At 43.4% G+C, this 17,821-nt stretch overlaps 1 long non-coding RNA gene across 1 annotated transcript in view; it reads left to right on the forward strand.

Moving 5' to 3' along the window:
- The window catches only part of LOC130096001 (uncharacterized), an 89,137-nt gene extending 71,890 nt beyond the window's left edge, over positions 1–17,247 (forward strand). Inside the window, exon 2 of the long non-coding RNA XR_008808166.1 lies at positions 17,210–17,247. This is a non-coding gene — a long non-coding RNA (uncharacterized LOC130096001). The remainder of the gene's footprint in view (positions 1–17,209) is intronic.
- Positions 17,248–17,821: the final 574 nt, after the last annotated feature.

A 17,821-nucleotide genomic window follows, 5' to 3' on the forward strand; every position in this document is an offset into this window, starting at 1 on the left:
GGTTTCGTAGAATTCTAGAAAACTTTAAGAGTCTGTTGGTTTATTTGTATAGGTTGTATAGTATTTACAGTCATTACGTTCCTGTGTATATTGCGTGAACGACGGGTGGTTGGGCAGATATTGTGTTTTGCGGTAGGTGGTATGCCATACGGAACCGTTGCCACTGAAACTGCATTAACGCACCAGTGGGGCTCGACAGCCTTAGTCAAACGGGTTGGCGCGTATGGTTGGGTTGCGGAGAGATTGTGGTTAGGTCTCAGCAGCAGGAGGGATGTAGAGGTCAGTAAGCTGGGCGGAGTTGAGTGGGGGACGGAGGGGGGTGACTCTGGGACGCCAGAGTCACTGTCGAGCATTCTTGAGGTGTCGTGGGCTAGTCGACGAAACACTAAGGACGGAAGGTGCCCACTTGAAGACCTTAGAGATGTCCCCTACTCGGCTCAATCCAGACGGTTGTCGTGCTGGTCCACTAGGGAGACCACACTGTAGTTGCAGCCGTCGTGTGTGCTGACGCGCCAAGTACACTGCAGCCGTAAACGCCGGACAGAAGGGGAGTCACACCACCATATGGAAAGAAGCGTAAATGGATGAAGCATATTTACTGTAAAGCTACGTGTTAGTGTTGCTTATCTTGGCGAAAGCCGAGTACAAATCAGCATGAAGTTTTAACATCTACTCTCGTGTAATGGAAATCAATGAAATAGGATCCCATTCACCCCTAGCTCAGCTCAAGCAGAATTTCAGAGGAACATGTAAGCTTGCCTTGAGGATCTGCGAGATGTTATCTGCCAGCCCTACCTGGATGATAACATTGTTTATAGAGCCTCTTTAAATGATCGATCATGTGAACCAGTGTCCCCCCAGAGATACCAGAAATATGGAGTCAAACTCAGCCAAGTGTGAATTGCTCTGCCAAATTCACACAAGTGTGAGTTGTTCCTAAGGCAAGTGTGTGGTACAACATGTCTTTGGTGGTTTTGCCCTCAAGTTTGGCTTCCCTAAGAAAATTCACCATGACATGTGATGGATCAGTTGCAGAAGGTTGGTGGTGTGCGTGGGTCTCACACAACTCCATATCACCCAATTGGCAGCGGACAAGTTGAAAGAATCACAGGACACTCTTGTTCATGCTCAGGATACTGAGTGATGGTGAGAAGGCTGGCTGGAAGAACTCGCTGTCAAAAGTGGTCCATGCATAGAACTGCACCCCCTGTGAAGCGACTGGGTTCTCCCCATATTACCGGTTACCATTCATCCCTCCTCATCATCAATCTCACGTTCACCCTGCAGGTGAATAAGAAACAGCAGACCTATGCAGATTATGTAACAAACTGGTGAACACGGATACACAAAGCCTATGAAATTGCATCAAAGACTGCAGAGAAAATCCATGGTGTTGAACTTTGGCATGGCAACACAGGAACCTAAGCGAAAGGGGAGGACCAGGAAAACTATGCTCACACTGGGGGGATTAGGTGAATACGGTGATAAGTAGGAAAAGTCCTGATGGTCCAGTGTACGAGATCAGACAAGAGAAAGAAGGACGGAGTCGGCCTGTACACAGAAACCTCCTGCTGCCATGCGACAGTTTACCTGTGCAAAAGCTGAAGACAAGAGAACGCTAAACACTGAAAAGAACAACAACCCAAGAGCCAGAACAACAACCCAACCCAGATTTAGACAGTGATGATGACGAAGGATATAAAACTGTGCTGTAAATGTCCAACCCCTTCTGAACAAAGTGGAAAGCTCATCACACTGAATCCTGAAGCAGAACCATTTGAACCAGCAATAACGGATGAGGTCTTATCCAAATACCTACCTGATTTTGGGGATTCTCGTCCCGTCGTGGCCGCCAGTCTCCAGCCATTACAGATGCCACGCCTGAGTCTTCAGCCAAGATGGCCACCACGCCTGAGTCTTCAGCCAAGATGGCCGCCACAGCTGTTTCTTCAACCAAGATGGCCGCCACACCTGAGTCTTCAGCAAAGATGGCCTCCACGCCTAAGTCTCCAGCCATAACGGCTCCGGCCCCTGACTAGAGTCCAGTGATGGCTCCGCCCCCTGACCAGAGTCCAGTGATGGCTCCAACCTGCTCAGCCCTGGCCACCTGCACAGCCTGCTCCGCCCTGGCCTCCATCCTCCGCCTATGATCGAGCACCCACAGGACTGGCACCTATGTACAGTATTTTAAGATCGGCGCCTATGCATTCACTTACATTTTCAGAGAGAAAACATTATGTAAATACATTTTTACATAATCTACATACATACTTTTTTGTGCATCACTCTGTGTTGTACATGACAAATTAAATCTGTTATAATAGATAAATGTAATTTCTTATGTTTTTGTATCACTATTAATTTTTTTATCCTTATTAATTTCAAATACAGTTTCTGAATGTTATTTACAAAACATATATATATATATATATATATATATATATATATATATATATATATATATATATATATATATATATATATATATATATATATATATATACATATGTTATTCGTTATTATGTATTTTATTTAATGGAAACTTTTACGGTTAGTTAGGCAAAATCAGTTAACTGAAATTCACAACATTTAAACAACTTCTGCTTGCATATTTGAACGTCATATTATGCCACTACGCATTACTTTACGGAGAGCTTACGACCTTGCTACGTTCTTCCTTAAGAACAAATGGTGCAACGGAATAAAGTAGATACAAGCTAGCTAATACTTACTAAGCCTCTAGTGTGGACTTTACGTTCCAATTGAACCCTTTGACGCATGCGATCACACCGGTGTGATCAGTCTTGGCTGGTCCCTGGAGCGTACGATCCCACCGGTCTGGTTAGAACGTTTAGTGCATCACGTGATCAACTGCTAAATTAAAACGTGCTTTCGCGCTTTGGCTGGTGCTGAGCCAGAGCAGGACGAGCTAAGCACTTATCATATATCAAAACTATTCAGTGTTTTCAACCACATAGTGTTTATTTCAGGTTTTGGAAATTTAAATGCACATAAGTACTAGCAAATCCATACATTTATAGTTTGTAAAATACACACTGATGTCTATGGAAGCAGCAATAATAATCATTTCTATTATAATTTGACAAAGTGTTTTATTCATATCAGATACATATTGTATAGGAAACTATATAGTTTACTCTATTCTTCTTCCAGTTCACCGGTCACTTACTTTCATGTATTTCGGGAGATGTGGGTGAATTTACGTGATGTAAATCTGAAAGATCCGAGTCTCAAAAGTGCGGCGCAAATCAACATGGTGTCGCCCATCACGCATTATAAATCAGCTAACATGATTATTATATTGGTTTTTAAATGACAAATCACATTCACGCACACATGCGAAAGGGTTGAGTAAGAACTTACGAACGTCTGGTGCAACCCTACACTGGTGAATAGACTTTACAGTTGTATGGAGTTATAGGAGATATGTCACCGGGTGAACAAACCGGGAACCAAAAAATTGTTGACTCGTTTCCAGGGGGAAGAAATGCCGGTGTAACACCTGGCCGGCTCTGGGTTTACCTGTCATGGCCGCCGACCATAACAAGCGCCAGCTGAAGCCAGTGAGTAGCGCTTCATTGAAGCATGTGTCCGGGAAAAAGGAGTATAAAGAGAGGGGCTTGAAGCACAGTAACGCGTTGAAAAAAATGCTCTGGCAGCAGGAAAGCTCCTCAGGAGTGCTTGAGTGGATTGTAGCAGTGGCAGTGAGCGGCGGCAAGTGCAGAAAGCAGAGGTTTAAGACCTGATCGGTGTTCTATGTTGAGTCCCCCGAGACATGCTCATTAAGTGAGTCTTTTTAAAGAAACCACGAACAGCAACGCAACAAAGTAAGTGAGAAAACTTCACAGAGGAAGAAGGAGAGTGACTGGCAGAAAAGAGAGTGGAAACCCGCTGCAGGATTCACGTGATTCACCGAGGAAAAGTTAAGTGCACCCCTTTTATGATTCACCTTTTGGAGAAAAACCCATGTGAAGATTGCCATCACCATACGACTAACCTGTGTTTGTGGGCAGTGTGTGATATCCTGTTGACAGTAACCGTAGCGGCTGGGAAGATCGCTGAATCCATGTTCATCTTCTGAGTCCACTATTCTTTGGTTCATCCATCCTATGAAGAAAAGAGAAACGAGTTGATTAATCGCTGTGAAGATAGAGTGAGTTTGCAGTGTCTGAAAGAGTGAACTAAACACGTGTGGAGATTTACAAGAGTGATTTATACACGAGTGCGGTAAGATCAAACAACTGTGTTCTCTCTGAGTTTCTGACGGATGAAATTGATCCATAACTTTGAAGATTCTTCCGAATTGATCTGTCCCCTCAGCTGTGTCCAGGTCTCTGGGATTGTGTGTATGGTGCAGAGGAGAACAGCTCAACGCACCTCTATTGCCACCGTTCACAAGCACTGTACCCCACCCCAAAGAAGGTCCAGCCTCCCTATTTCTCCCAACGGCGCCGTTCTAACCCACCCAGAACGAGAGCGAAGGCTGGTAAAGTACCCCGTTTCTGTCTTCGAAGTCACTGTCTGTCCCACGAGCTCATGCAACGAGTCTGACGACGAGAGAAGTCAATGTCTGTCCCACGAGCTTATTCAACGAGTCTGACGACGAGAGAAGTCACTGCCTGTCCCACGAGCCACCAAGAGAGGGATATACTTACCTGAAGAACGGAAGAGTGCCTACCAGCACTCCCCTCCCGGTATCGCACCAAAGCCACAGCCACGAACGTCCCTGTCCCTGCTTTTATCCCTTTTTAAATTTAATAAAAACTTACCTTGGTTGTCTGCCTCTGGTGTCTGCTCCTCCGGAGTGTGGTAAATAACCCTTGGCCTTAACATCGGTGACATATACTTAAATTGCCTACACAGTTTGTGTATGTTCATTGAGGGTTCATCGGAGCGCCAAAGAAGGAAGATGCGGAATACTGAATAGAGTTTAACAAAGAGTTTACTGGTGTCTGGCAAGCATGACATTCAACAGTAACCAACAAAGGATAGAACAGAACAGGGAGTATAAATACTCAATGTGAATGAGGGAACTAAACAGGCAGAGGTGGAGGAAGATTAAACTAATTAGGGCTAACAAGAACAGGTGCAGACAGAACGGACGCAATCGTTATAGCGTTATTGTCTGATTAATGTAAAGCTAATGTCAATGAGTTACATTCTTTATTTGGTGGGATTTATTGTTCTCATTTTCTTTGTCATAATGTATATCAGATCCACTTTTATATGAAGAAGTCACACTGTCAGACATTGCAACACACTGTGAAAAAAATAAAATTTCTTGTTGAGTTTGTTGATTACACACAGTGTGTCGAAAATAAAAGACCATGTGGCACCAGAAAACACTGTCTCTGCTGTGTGTGCAACATATATACTTATTTTCTTCAAGCTTCACAGTGCCTCACACTTTACATAAATGCAACACGGTCATAGCTCTATTTCTCTGCTTTGCCTCAATTGGAACAAACTTTTCTCATTCAGTTCTCTGATAGCATTTTCCCCCAACAGCAAAAAGGAGCAGCTTAGGTCTAAGCTGAGTCTTTTATGTAGGCCACAAAATCCTCCCAGGCTGAGAGTTTAAGGAGTGGGAACATTTAGCCCTGTGCATTGAAATGTCATGCTAATGGAGTGGAGAATACTCTTATGGTGCCAGGCTAGTACGGAAAGCTTGGCTTGACCTGTGAGGCACACAGGAGTAATTAGGACATTTGAAGCCTAAGGAAGGGGGCATCTCAGCGGCTTTGACTATATGCGTAGATCCTGCAGCATGTAGATAGGTCACCATAACCTTAAAGAAGAGGATGGCAGGATTTTTTTTTTTTTTTTTTTTGACAGCTGTTTGCAAATGTTGTGAAGTGAAAAAGTCAAGGAGTCATTCCCTGTGTACTTAAATAAAAGTTTGGCATTGCACAGAGCACAAGCAACTTTTGTAAGACAATGTTGGAAACCATGTGCCCCTAAACCACATTTGCTTGTTCTCATTTCAACTTTGACAGCGACACTAGCCTCAAGAACAGCTAAATGAGTTCTCGCTACATGGGATTTCTCATTTGGAGATACAGCAATATGTGCCATTCAATATATATTTCAGTATATGAAAATAGTTTTTGGAGGTCACACAGCACCTCTAGCAAGCCAGCAGACACACAGTATATGTCTCCTTTATAAAATGGCTGAGAACTTTGTATGACCCCCATTTTGCATATCTGTCATTGGCAATTTGCAGCTGTAGCAGTGTCCTGGGCAAAGTAAGGAAAAAGAGAAAAAAGCCAATCTACAAAGATGTCAAGGGCACGCTTTGAAATGAGACAGGCACATTCCATACCCTTCTTTTTTCCACCTTATGTTTCAGCAATATCCAGGACTATATTACAGAAATCGACTACACAATGCCACCAAACCATAGCTTCAGTGACAAAATAGTTGAGTTCAGTCTTTGTGGCTTCATAGTGTATGTTCTTGTTTTAGAGAGGTCAAACTAGGCAAAGTGTCACAAAGTGAAGGTGCCATTACTGACATCTTGTCTGGACTAAAATAAGACTTGTTGCGATAGATAGTAGTCTTGGGCCAGTTTTCTGACCCTCAGGCAATGAGTTGTCCTTTCAACACAACTTAGCTGCAGTCCACTCCACAAACCACACCATCCGACCTGGCAGGTGAATATATCAGGAACACTCCCGGACCTCAGGCATTGAGGCATACACTAGTGACAGCTCTCAATAAAACTCTTGGCGGATTGCTGTGTTTCTTTAATCTCTGTAGGGAGATGATGGCACGGAGCCGACAGACATTAAAATCCCTTCATCAGCAGAACGTGCTTGCTGATATTTAGGCGACAGCCCTGCCCGTGCTGAACGTTTCTGCGTTCGCGCACCCAGCCGGTAATTATTACCGCGGCCTTCTCGGCTTTGATCTCCACGGATGATCGTATGCAAAACCATCTGAGAGTGAGACCAGTCGCCCGTGTGCCAGGCGAAAGAAACGATTGTGATTCTCTTTTTCAGGCCTCTCTCTCGTTCTCCCATTCATCCTGTCTTTCAGAATAAGTTAATTTCTCTGTATGCCATCTTCGATGAGGTGAGTGAGGAAAAAAATCGAAACTTTTGAAGATTTGCACAAGCCTCTCAGACATACAAAAAAAGGAGAGAAAGAGAAAGAACAAGAGCTCGTTGCTAAAGAGCCATTTCATCAAATCCCACCTGCAAGTGTAAAATGTCTTCATTAGGGCCGGCACTACTAAAGAAAATACCAGCCCTTGCACAATGCCGAAGGTCTGCTCGTGACCTTTCCTTGGTTTTAATCATTGCAACTCTTGACAGCTTAATAAGTTGAAGGTGCTGGATTGCAGCCTAACTTAATAAGGCCTCACAGCCCGAGCCTTGGCCACCTATGATTGCTCCCATAAGTCTTTGCACATCTGGTGCCATGTCCTTGGGAGAGAAATATTTTCCATAACTTTGCCTCTGCTCTGAAGCCCTACTGCCGGCCATGCCTTTATTAGCGGAGGAATGATACAGTACGTTGTGTGACACCGTGGCAGGACCCGTACGCTTGATGTCAGACATTCTTTGTGACCCGCCGCTGCCGGATAAAGACTTCCACATTGCCCCCGACTCGAATATTCAACCTATTAGATATTCCGGTAATTTATAGGTGAACTTTGTAAATCATATTGTCATGTTTAATCCATCCCAGCGAGGTGTATTGTTACACAGGATATATGCTCTCCTTATTCTGGAGTTTATTACTTTATAGATGAATTACTCTCCTTTTATGATACACATAAGCTAGATAATGCTATAAGCAGTAAAGGCAAGGTTTTATGGAGGCTTTTTTTTTTTCACTTGCAAGCGTAGATCCGCTCTGTCTGAAATAAGGATGTGTTTTCATGCGAAATTTCCCTACTACCAGACTCTTAGTCATTCAAAATAGACCTTCACAAGTGGCATCAATGTGCATTGATGAAATGTGTATCCTTGCATCAAAGGATATTTTCTGCTCGTAATATTTCCAGAGCTGGTAAGGATTGATATATATATATATATATATATATATATATAAATTATCTAGTGCCGTTGCATATTGCATGTTAGACAATGTTGTCCTCTGCTTACACTTACCCCCTATCCCTGTTACACTTAATAAACAGAAATGTGTGTGATAGATAAAAAAAACAAACAGACTAAAGGTAAACCTCTCTGGAATTGATACTACCCACCTTGTCTTGCCTGTACTCTGCTTGAGACATAATTGGAATGACAATGGGACAGAAAAAAATGCCAGTATCTCTGGCATTTTTATTTTTATTTAAAAGAAAAATACTGTAGTTTTGTGCATAGCTGTAGGCTGACATCTGACCCTGTGTTTAGAGTTGAAGGCACAGGAGGGATTTCAGCAACCGCAGCCTCGATTTTCTGTCATCCTGGCCGGAGAGTCTTGCATCTTGGCAGACAAGAGAGAAAAACAGGGGAGGGGCATGTAGAGTGAGAGAAGGAAAAAGAGAAAAACATTAGACCTGGAAGGGGGATCATCATTTTCCCCCTCATTTCCTCTGTGTGGAGGAGCTCTCACCTGAGAGAGAGAGACAGACTTGTGAGAGAATACAGTTTATAATACAATATATTGCCATATGAGCAGAGAAAAACATCATTATTCTTTTACCTTTCATTGTCTAGGGCAGGGGTTGTCAACCCTTCCTGAACCAGGGACCCCCCACTCAGACTCTCAACCAACAAAGGGTCCCCTAAAAATAAAAATGGAAATAATTATTTACCTGTGCCAATAACATTAAAATAACATTAATAACTATGGCATCAACTACATAAATTGTCACAGACTCAAAGGATTTAGTTCGGTTCCTTTTTTTAAATAATATCTTTTTTCAGCAAGGATGCATTAAATTGATCAAAAGTGATGGTAAAGGCTTTAATAATGTTATAAAATAATTATATTTAAGAAAAAAAGCCATTCATTAAATAATTTATACATATATATATCTATATATATATATATATGATGGTTTCCACAAACAAATATTAAGCAGCACACCTGTTTTCAACATTGATAAAAATAAGAAACGTTCCGGGTTACTTGACTGTAACCCTATTCCCTGAAAATGCGAAATGAGATGGTGCGCTGCTTAGCGCCTTGGGAACGTCTTTAATCGTGACCTGCTGTGAATATAGTGTGTAAACACATCGATGGAATCGACCCGGATGTAATATAGCCTCGGTCGGTGACGTCATCGGTACGCACCCACAACACAAGGCTATAATTAGATGAGCCACAGGTGCATCGTCAGGATATTTTGTCTGAAGAGCAGTCCTGGGACATCATCAGCACGGCAATGCAGCGCAGCATCTCATTCCGCTTTTTCAGGGAACAGGGTTACAGTCAAGTAACCCGGAACTTTTTCTTTCAAAAGATACTCTTTTCGATGCTGCTTAGAGCATTGGGAACGAGAATGCCCACGTTGCCGTGCTTGAAGGTGTCTGGACTCCTTACGGTTGTGTAGGTGTGCTCACAAGAAAGCAAGAAAGCCCTAGACATTTGCTTGTGATGTCGAGCCGGGAGTGGCATGAACATCCAAGCTATAAAATCTTATGAATGTGTGCGGAGAGGACCAGCCTGCCGCATCACAAACAAATGCAAGGGGGCACCCCTTGCCAAGGCAGCAGAGGAGGCGACCCCTCTGGTGGAGTGAGCCCTTAGACCCATTGGCGAAGCTTGGCCCCGCGCCTCAAAGGCAAGAGCAATAGCATCCCTGACCCAATGTGACATGGTCTGTTTGGTGGCGGCAGCACCCCTGTTGCTGCCCACATAACAAACGAACAGTTGCTCTGACTTACGCCACTGGCTGGTGCGGTGGACGTAAGTCTGAAGAGCACAGAGCACAGCTGGTGACCAGAGTGACCGGATGTACAGCCGAGAAAGGTACATTAGGCAGGTAATCAGGATGAGGATGCAAAATCACTTTCACCATTCCTGGAGCAAAGTCTAAGCAGGATGGCGATATTGACAGAGCCTGCATGTCCCCGATTATTTTTAGAGAGGTTATAGCCAAAAGAAAAAACATCTTTAGGGTCAGAAGTTTGTCAGATGCTGGCTCTAGAGGTCCCTCGAGGACTATAGCTAAGTCCCACGAAGGGATCTTGGTTCTTACGGGAGGCCTCAGTCGCCTGGCCCCATGAATGAAGCGAGTGAGTAGAGGATGTCTCCCGAGTGGCACCCCGTCAACCAAGGTGTGGCATGTGCCTGTTGACAATCTTTCCTGCAGGATGTCCAGAACTGAAGCAATCTGGCAGTTGCATTATGATCTGCATTATGTACGACAAACCACCTTTCAAAGACACCCCATTTGTTGGCATAACTCTTTCTAGTGGAGGAGGCCCTAGCACTTAGAATGGTCTCAATAATGGCAGGCAAAAGCCCAGTGTCCCTCAGCTGGTACCCATCAGGGGTCAAACATGAAGGTTCCACAGGTTGGGCCTGGGATGGAATATCGTGCCCTCCGCCTGGGACAGAAGGTCCCTCCTCGCCCATGGCGAGCCGTCGAGGAGAGATATTATCTCTGAGAACCATACTCTGTTCGGCCAACGCGGCGCTATCATTTAGAGGCAAGACCCTTGTTGGCGAACTCTGGCTAGAACTCCCGGGAGCAGAGATACTTGAGGAAATGCATACAGGCACATTTTGGGCCATGTGTGTCCCATCGCGTCCAGACCCAGGGGGGCTGGGTGACTCAGAGAGAAGTAGAGGAGACATTGCGCTGTCTGTTGGGAGGCGAAGAGGTCCACCTCCGCTTTGTAAAATCTGGTCCAGATCTGTTTTACTACTTCTGGGTGGAGTTTCCATTCCCCCATCTGTAGTTTCTGTCTGGACAGTAAATCCGCTCCCACATTCAGATACCCCGGAATGTAAACTGCCCTGAGTGACAGGAATTTTTCCTGGGCCCAGAGAAAAATCTGTCGCGCTATTCTGTTCAGATTGTGTAAGTGCAGACCTCCCTGGTGATTTATGTAAGAGACTGCCGCTGTGTTGTCCACCCGCACTTGGACATGACAGCCTCTCAACTGGGAGAGAAAGTATTTCGGGGCCAGAAATACAGTCATCAACTCGAGGCAGTTGATGTGCCAATCGAGCTGATGACCCTCCAATTCCCCTTGAGCTGGACGACCACTTAAGACCGCTCCCCAACCCATCAGGGAGGCGTCTGTCGTTAGCAATCTGTGACGACAAGGCGCAGAGTGGGACCCAAGGCGAGGAACCGGGGTCTGAACCACGGAGATAGTGTACAAAGCCCTCGGCGCGTCACGTTTATTTGCCTATGAGGATTGCCCCTTGGATGAAATCCCCTGGCTTTTAGCCACAACTGAAACGGTCTCATGTGCAACAGCCCCAAATGAATTACCGTGGATACTGAGGCCATGAAACCTAACATTTTTTGGTACTGACGAACAGTGTGATCTTGACCTAGCCTGAATTTGCTCATGGTTAGCCGAATGGTATCGATTAGAGCCGGAGACAATTGTACCCGCATCATGATCGAATCCCAAACGATCCCAAGATAAGTCGTTCTCTGGGCAGGAGAAAGAACACTTTTCTTGGTGTTCAGTCTCAACCCTAGAGAAACTAGATGAGCTAACACGATGTCTCTGTGTTGAAGCGCTATCTTTTGCGATGGTGTTAGTATTAGCCAGTCGTCTATATAATACAAAATGTGAATGCCCTGGAGTCTTAATGGAGCCAGTGCTGCATCCATGCATTTTTTGTACGTGCGTGGTGACAAGGCTAGGCCAAATGGAAGAACCAGAAATTGGTATGCTTCGCCCCCGAAAGCAAACCTCGGGAACTTCCTGTGTTGTGGCAATATTTGTTTGTGAAAATATGCGTCCTTCAGATCGATCGTGACGAACCAATCGTGATGTTGAATTTGCGACACGACCGTCTTGACGGTTAACATCTTGAACTTGAGCGCTTTGACTGTATGGTTTAAGCCTTGAAGATCTAAGATTGGACGCAACCCCCCGTCCTTCTTGGGAACCAGGAAGTATCTGCTGTAATAACCCGAATCCCTCTCTGGAAGAGGAACATGTTCTATGGCCTCTTTGCTCAGAAGAGTTTGTAGCTCTTGTGACAGTACATGCATCACCTCCGGTCTCACGGAAGTGGAGACCACGCCGTGAGAACACATTAACACTTCCTTTTGAGGGGATGTTAGATGTTCCATGTCCTGGATGAAAGCAGGAAGCAACGGAACATCTAACATTTCGCTGTAAACCGCTGCCCCCCGAAGTGGGGGTAACGAGGAGGGGCGGTCAGATATAATACGTGCCCCATCCCGCGGGGGGCTACCCCCACCAGAGTGGGCGCCAGACAATCAGGACTTCTTCTTTCTGTTGATGATCGTCCTGAGGTCTGGCTTGGGAGGTTGCTGAGCGCGATCAGCCTGTCCCCAATTTTTACTAGGGGGAGCCTGTCCCCAATTTTTACAGCTTTATCTGCTTTTTCACCTCCCTAGGTCTTCAAGGACTGGGGAGTGGTTAGGTGGCCAATGGCCCCTCCCCTTGAGTGTGGCGAGGAAGGAACTGAACAAATGCCTCCTCATGTTTCTTAACCTCTCTGAACCTGGTGACTACTGTGTTGACCGAGTCGCCAAACAGGCCAGAGGGAGAGACCGGGGAGTCCAGAAGAAAGACATGGTCCTTATCTTATATCCCCGTGAGGTTGAGCCACAGACGCCTCTCCGTCCTAACTAAAGCAGACATAGAACGGCCGTTTGTTTAGTGGCACGGAGAGAAAGTTCTGTGGCTCGGCACAGTTCAGAAAACGCTTCCTCATCTATTGTAGTGCCTGCACTAAAGTCCTTCAAGAGGTCAACCTGGTATGCCTGTAACACAGCCATTGTGTGCATTGGTAAGCTTTACCCACGAGAGCCGATGTTGTTATGCACGGCTCCGTGGGGAGTTTAGGTCTCTTGAGCGAAGATGCAGACACAAGTGAGAGATAGCTCGCGAGCGTCTCTTCAACCTGAGGCATCTCCGCATACCCCCGCTCCTTCGAATCCACGATAGTCTAAAAGGTTGACGTCGAGGGAACAAAAACACGAGAGGTATATGGTTTTCTCAATGACTTAGATAGCTCATCATGGGGGTCCTCGAAGAAGGGGAGAGACTGATGTTGTGGTCCCTCCCCCCTGCCACCGGACAGAAACCTATCCCCAAGCTTACTGCATTTGGGGGTCTCTTGTTTGCGAAGCCAGTCAAGCTGTAATGTGGCCACCACGCAAGTAACCACCTCAAGTAATTCCTCGACGGATTTATCGTCGCGTGAAGAACGTTCAGAGGTTGGCTGCTCGAAGTCCGTAGACCCAAGAGAATCATCATCGTCCCCTGCGTGAGCCAAAGAAGCACCGGGGTGCGCTTCGGGATCACGCGAGGGAACTTGTGGATCTGGTGAGCGAGCAAGCGAAAGGGACGAGCACGTCTCTTGCCCGTCAGCCAAATCCATTGGGGAGCCCCACGATGTTAATGTGGGTGCGGACTGAAAGTAGCCAAGACGAGTACGAAGCATTTTAACTGTGAACAGTTCACAATGCTCGCACTATCTTGACTCCGATGCAGCGATTGCATGCTCCTCCCCCAAACACACAAAGCAGTAAGCGTGTGTATCCAGTTCTGACATAGAACGAGGACATGGAGGTACACAGCGCTTACTTTGTTGCTGACTCATTTCTCTTTTTGACTTTTAAACTCTTTTGAGATCGTTCAGAGATGAGAAAGAGAAAAATCTGCACACTGCCAGTTGTAAAAACTAAATACCTAACCAAAATCTGTAGTAGACAGAGAGGAAATAGATGCTTGCACACCAAACACAGAGAGGTCTCTGAAGACAAAAGACCTGACGATTCACCTGTGGCTCATCTAATTATAGCCTTGTGTCGCAGGTGCGCGCCGACGACGTCACCGACCGAGGCTATATTACCTCCGGGTCGATTCCATCGACGTGTTTACACACTATATTCACAGCAGGTCACGATTAAAGACGTTCCCAATGCGCTATGCAGCACAGCATCAATTGTAGCTTTTGAAAGGGAACATTATGTTCTTAGGCTATGTTATTAAGATCTGTATGTATATGTATGTTTGACTCCCTGAAATACTGTATATATACTCTACTGTTCAAAAGTTTTGGGTCAGTATGATTTTTCTTAAAGAAATTAATACTTTTATTCAGCAAGGATGCAAGTGACATTAAAGACATTTGTAATGTTACAAAAGATTTCTATTTCAAATACATGCTGTTCTTCTTAACTTTCCTTTTTTTAAGTTATTATTAAAAACAAAGAAGGAAACCCAGCCCAGGTCATATAAATTGTTACGTTACACAAATGTAACGTAACACATTACTTTCCATAAATAAGTAACTTAAGTAAAGCAATTCGTTACTTTTTAGGGAGTAACGCAATATTATAACACATTACTTTTAGAAGTAAAAAACTTTCCCTAACACCGCTTAGAATGTTATTTCCCTTTCAAAAAAATCTCCACGTATATGAAGTGATCAATTTATAAAAGAGAATGAGAACAAAGGTTCTGTGCTCGCCGATGTGACCCGGACATCTTCAAAGGCTGGACCCAGAGGCTCTTTCTCTTTTCCAGAAAACTCTCTATCTTTCTGTCTCTCGTTCTTCTTCCTATCACCGCCACATTGGTCTGTCTGTCTGTTTGTCTGTCTTGTGTTCATTAGATGCTTGACCCATTATACTTGTCTCTGTATGAGAGGTGTCTCTGTGTGTTTTACTCTCTACCAGAGTAATGAACCTGCCTTTTTTTTTGCACTACCTTTCCATTTGATCTCTATTAACATCACTGAGCACTTCAGCCAAGCTTTTTTTTCACAATACAGCTGGAGATGTTTTAATGAGGGCTTCCATTTGTTCTCCACTCTTCCATCTGCACCATTATAACTTGTTCATTTTCCAGTTACAAACAGGAGGTTATGTGGGACTCATGGGGGGTTTCTTTTTGTCACAGTTCTTTTTTTACATCAGCATTTTTAATGACACAGATAAGATATTTAATTGTAATTATTCGTTTGTCAGTATCTGTATTTGTGATATTATAATAAAAATCCCTCATGCTTTAGAAATATTTTATTTGTGTAACATCAAGACATTGAAAATTACCTCATATTTCAGCCCTAGAATTGTTTTTTTTTTTACACTTTTAATATAATGTTTAATTATTGGCACATTTCTGCATACCAATCCAAGCATTCCTGTTAGTGCAGCCATTAACAAATCCCATAAATTCTGCTTCCATTCTGAATTCCTTTAGGTTTCTCGGGAGGTAAAATTCCATTCCCATTTAAAAAAAAAATTTTTCAATTCAATTCAATTTCAATTCAAATGGCTTTATTGGCATGCATGACTGTATATTACAATATTGCCAAAGCTTGGAATACATAGAATTATAAAGACATCAAAATACTCAAATATTGTAAAATAAACTAGATTTAAATCTACAAATTAAATTAATTGTACAAGTGAACAGTGTAACAGATTAGAATATCTGTGAACATTTGATACCACAGTGTTTTAACATACAGTTTTTCATACATTTAACATAAAGTTTTTCTCTCTGTTGAGGAACAAATTAAAATTGAAACTGAGGCTATTGAAACTACTGGTCCCTGCCTCTAGGGCTTTTTACATCACTGCTGACAGAGGACTCTGTGAATCTTGGGAAATGTTTCATCAGTCACAAGGCATTATGGGGTGAACTGAAAGCCACATTAAACTTTTCAGTTACTCCTTCAATGCCTCACTTTTATTGTTTGGCCCTCATTCACTGACATATCCACCACAGTGCCTATCCGTGTAAATGTTACTTTCCATTTGCCTGGTCCTGACTGTGACAACAAATCATCACATACTTTGTGCCTCTGAATATTAGTTTATGTTAATAGAAGAAAGAATATAAACTGCTAAAGAATAGCTGACTTTAAATCTCCACCTATTTGCTACATATTATACATTTCTACACTCTGAAAAATGTTGGGTTGTTTTAACCCAAGTTTGGGTCAAATATGGACAAACCCAGCCGTTGGGTTAAATTTTTAATTTGCATTTTTAATCCAACGTTTGGGTTTGTCCATGTTTGACCCAAAATTGGGTTGGAACAACCCAGCATTTTTTAGAGTGTATAATGAGCTATATGTCGATGTGACGATTAATATCACAGACGAGTGTTGTAGACATGGCTGCATTTTTGCTTAAGAGAGAGAAAAGACACACTGTGAGTGTTTACTATGAGCACATACTGTACTGTAAAAATAAACTGTCACATTCAAGTGCTTGCAAAAAATTACATATCTTCCCTCCATACGAGAGTTTGTGATGGCTAATGTGGATCGTTTATTGTCCACAGTGTGCGCTCCATCAGGATCTCTCCCTCATCCTGTGAGGAGCTTAGTAAACCGTCCTCTTCCTCTCAGCATGTAAAGAAGATTCTAGATCCTGTGTAAATACATGTCTTCACTTCACTCAAGGCCCAACTATTCAGATTCATTAGACTCCATGAAGTGCTCTGAGCTTGTAAAAATACTCTATTTGCAGCCGTTCTCAGTGGGATAATAGGTAAGTGAGCACGTCTGTGGCCATCTGAAGTTTGGAATTGATTCATTTGGATTTGGCTGTGGAACTGATTGGTTTATGGGTTTGGAGGACTGGGTTTGGATTGGCGCTTATGGTCCGAACCATAAACCATTACTGGGGCATGTATGACAAGGATTTCCATTAGGATTACGTGTTTGTGGGACCTTCTTTGCCTATGCAGACATCAAGGCAGACATCCGGACGATCTAGTTAAAGGATGAAATACATCTTTTCCCCCCCTTTTAGAAATGAGTTACAGTAAGCCCTTATGAAAAACTCCCATCATGCACTGCTTCTATGCGAGTATGATGTGTACACAAATCAATTTTAAAGCAATGTTTATGTAACTTTAAAAAGTATGACTCTTAGAGCCTCACAAAAAAACATTGGTAACACTTTATTTTACGACCCGCAAACAACTGCGTAAGTAAACCGAAATTACGGTGTACGTTTCTGTAATTATAGTGTACTTCCGTGTAGGTATAAGGGAACAATATGTTAAGTTTTGGGTAATAAAGGGGTAACAAGCAGATATACAACCTGCAAATAACTTCGTAAGTAAACCGAAATTACATGTTTCTGTAATTATAGTGTACTTCCGTGTAGGTATAAGGGGAAAATATGTTAAGTTTTGGGTAATAAAGGGGTAACAAGCAGATATACAAGCAAATTATTTATAATGTAATTATTTTAAAACTAACAGGTACCTATTCTGTTAATATATTCCAGGCAAAAATTGTACGTCTGTTGTATATAAGTTATCATCACATTTATGGCAAAATATGTTCTTGTGCAATGTTACAGGGTAATTGTGACATCTGTGGGTTGAAAATTAAACATATATATATATATATATATATATATATATACACTCACCGGCCACTTTATTAGGTACACCTGTCCAACTGCTCGTTAACACTTAATTTCTAAGCAGCCAATCACACGGCGGCAACTCAGTGCATTTAGGCATGTAGACATGGTCAAGACAATCTCCTGCAGTTCAAACCGAGCATCAGTATGGGGAAGAAAGGTGATTTGAGTGACTTTGAACGTGGCATGATTGTTGGTGCCAGAAGGGCTGGTCTGAGTATTTCAGAAACTGCTAATCTACTGGGATTTTCACGCACAACCATCTCTAGGGTT

This window comes from Rhinichthys klamathensis, unplaced genomic scaffold, assembly GCF_029890125.1.
Source record: "Rhinichthys klamathensis goyatoka isolate OS25496 unplaced genomic scaffold, OSU_Roscu_1.1 h1tg000195l_1, whole genome shotgun sequence".
NCBI lineage: Eukaryota > Metazoa > Chordata > Actinopteri > Cypriniformes > Leuciscidae > Rhinichthys > Rhinichthys klamathensis.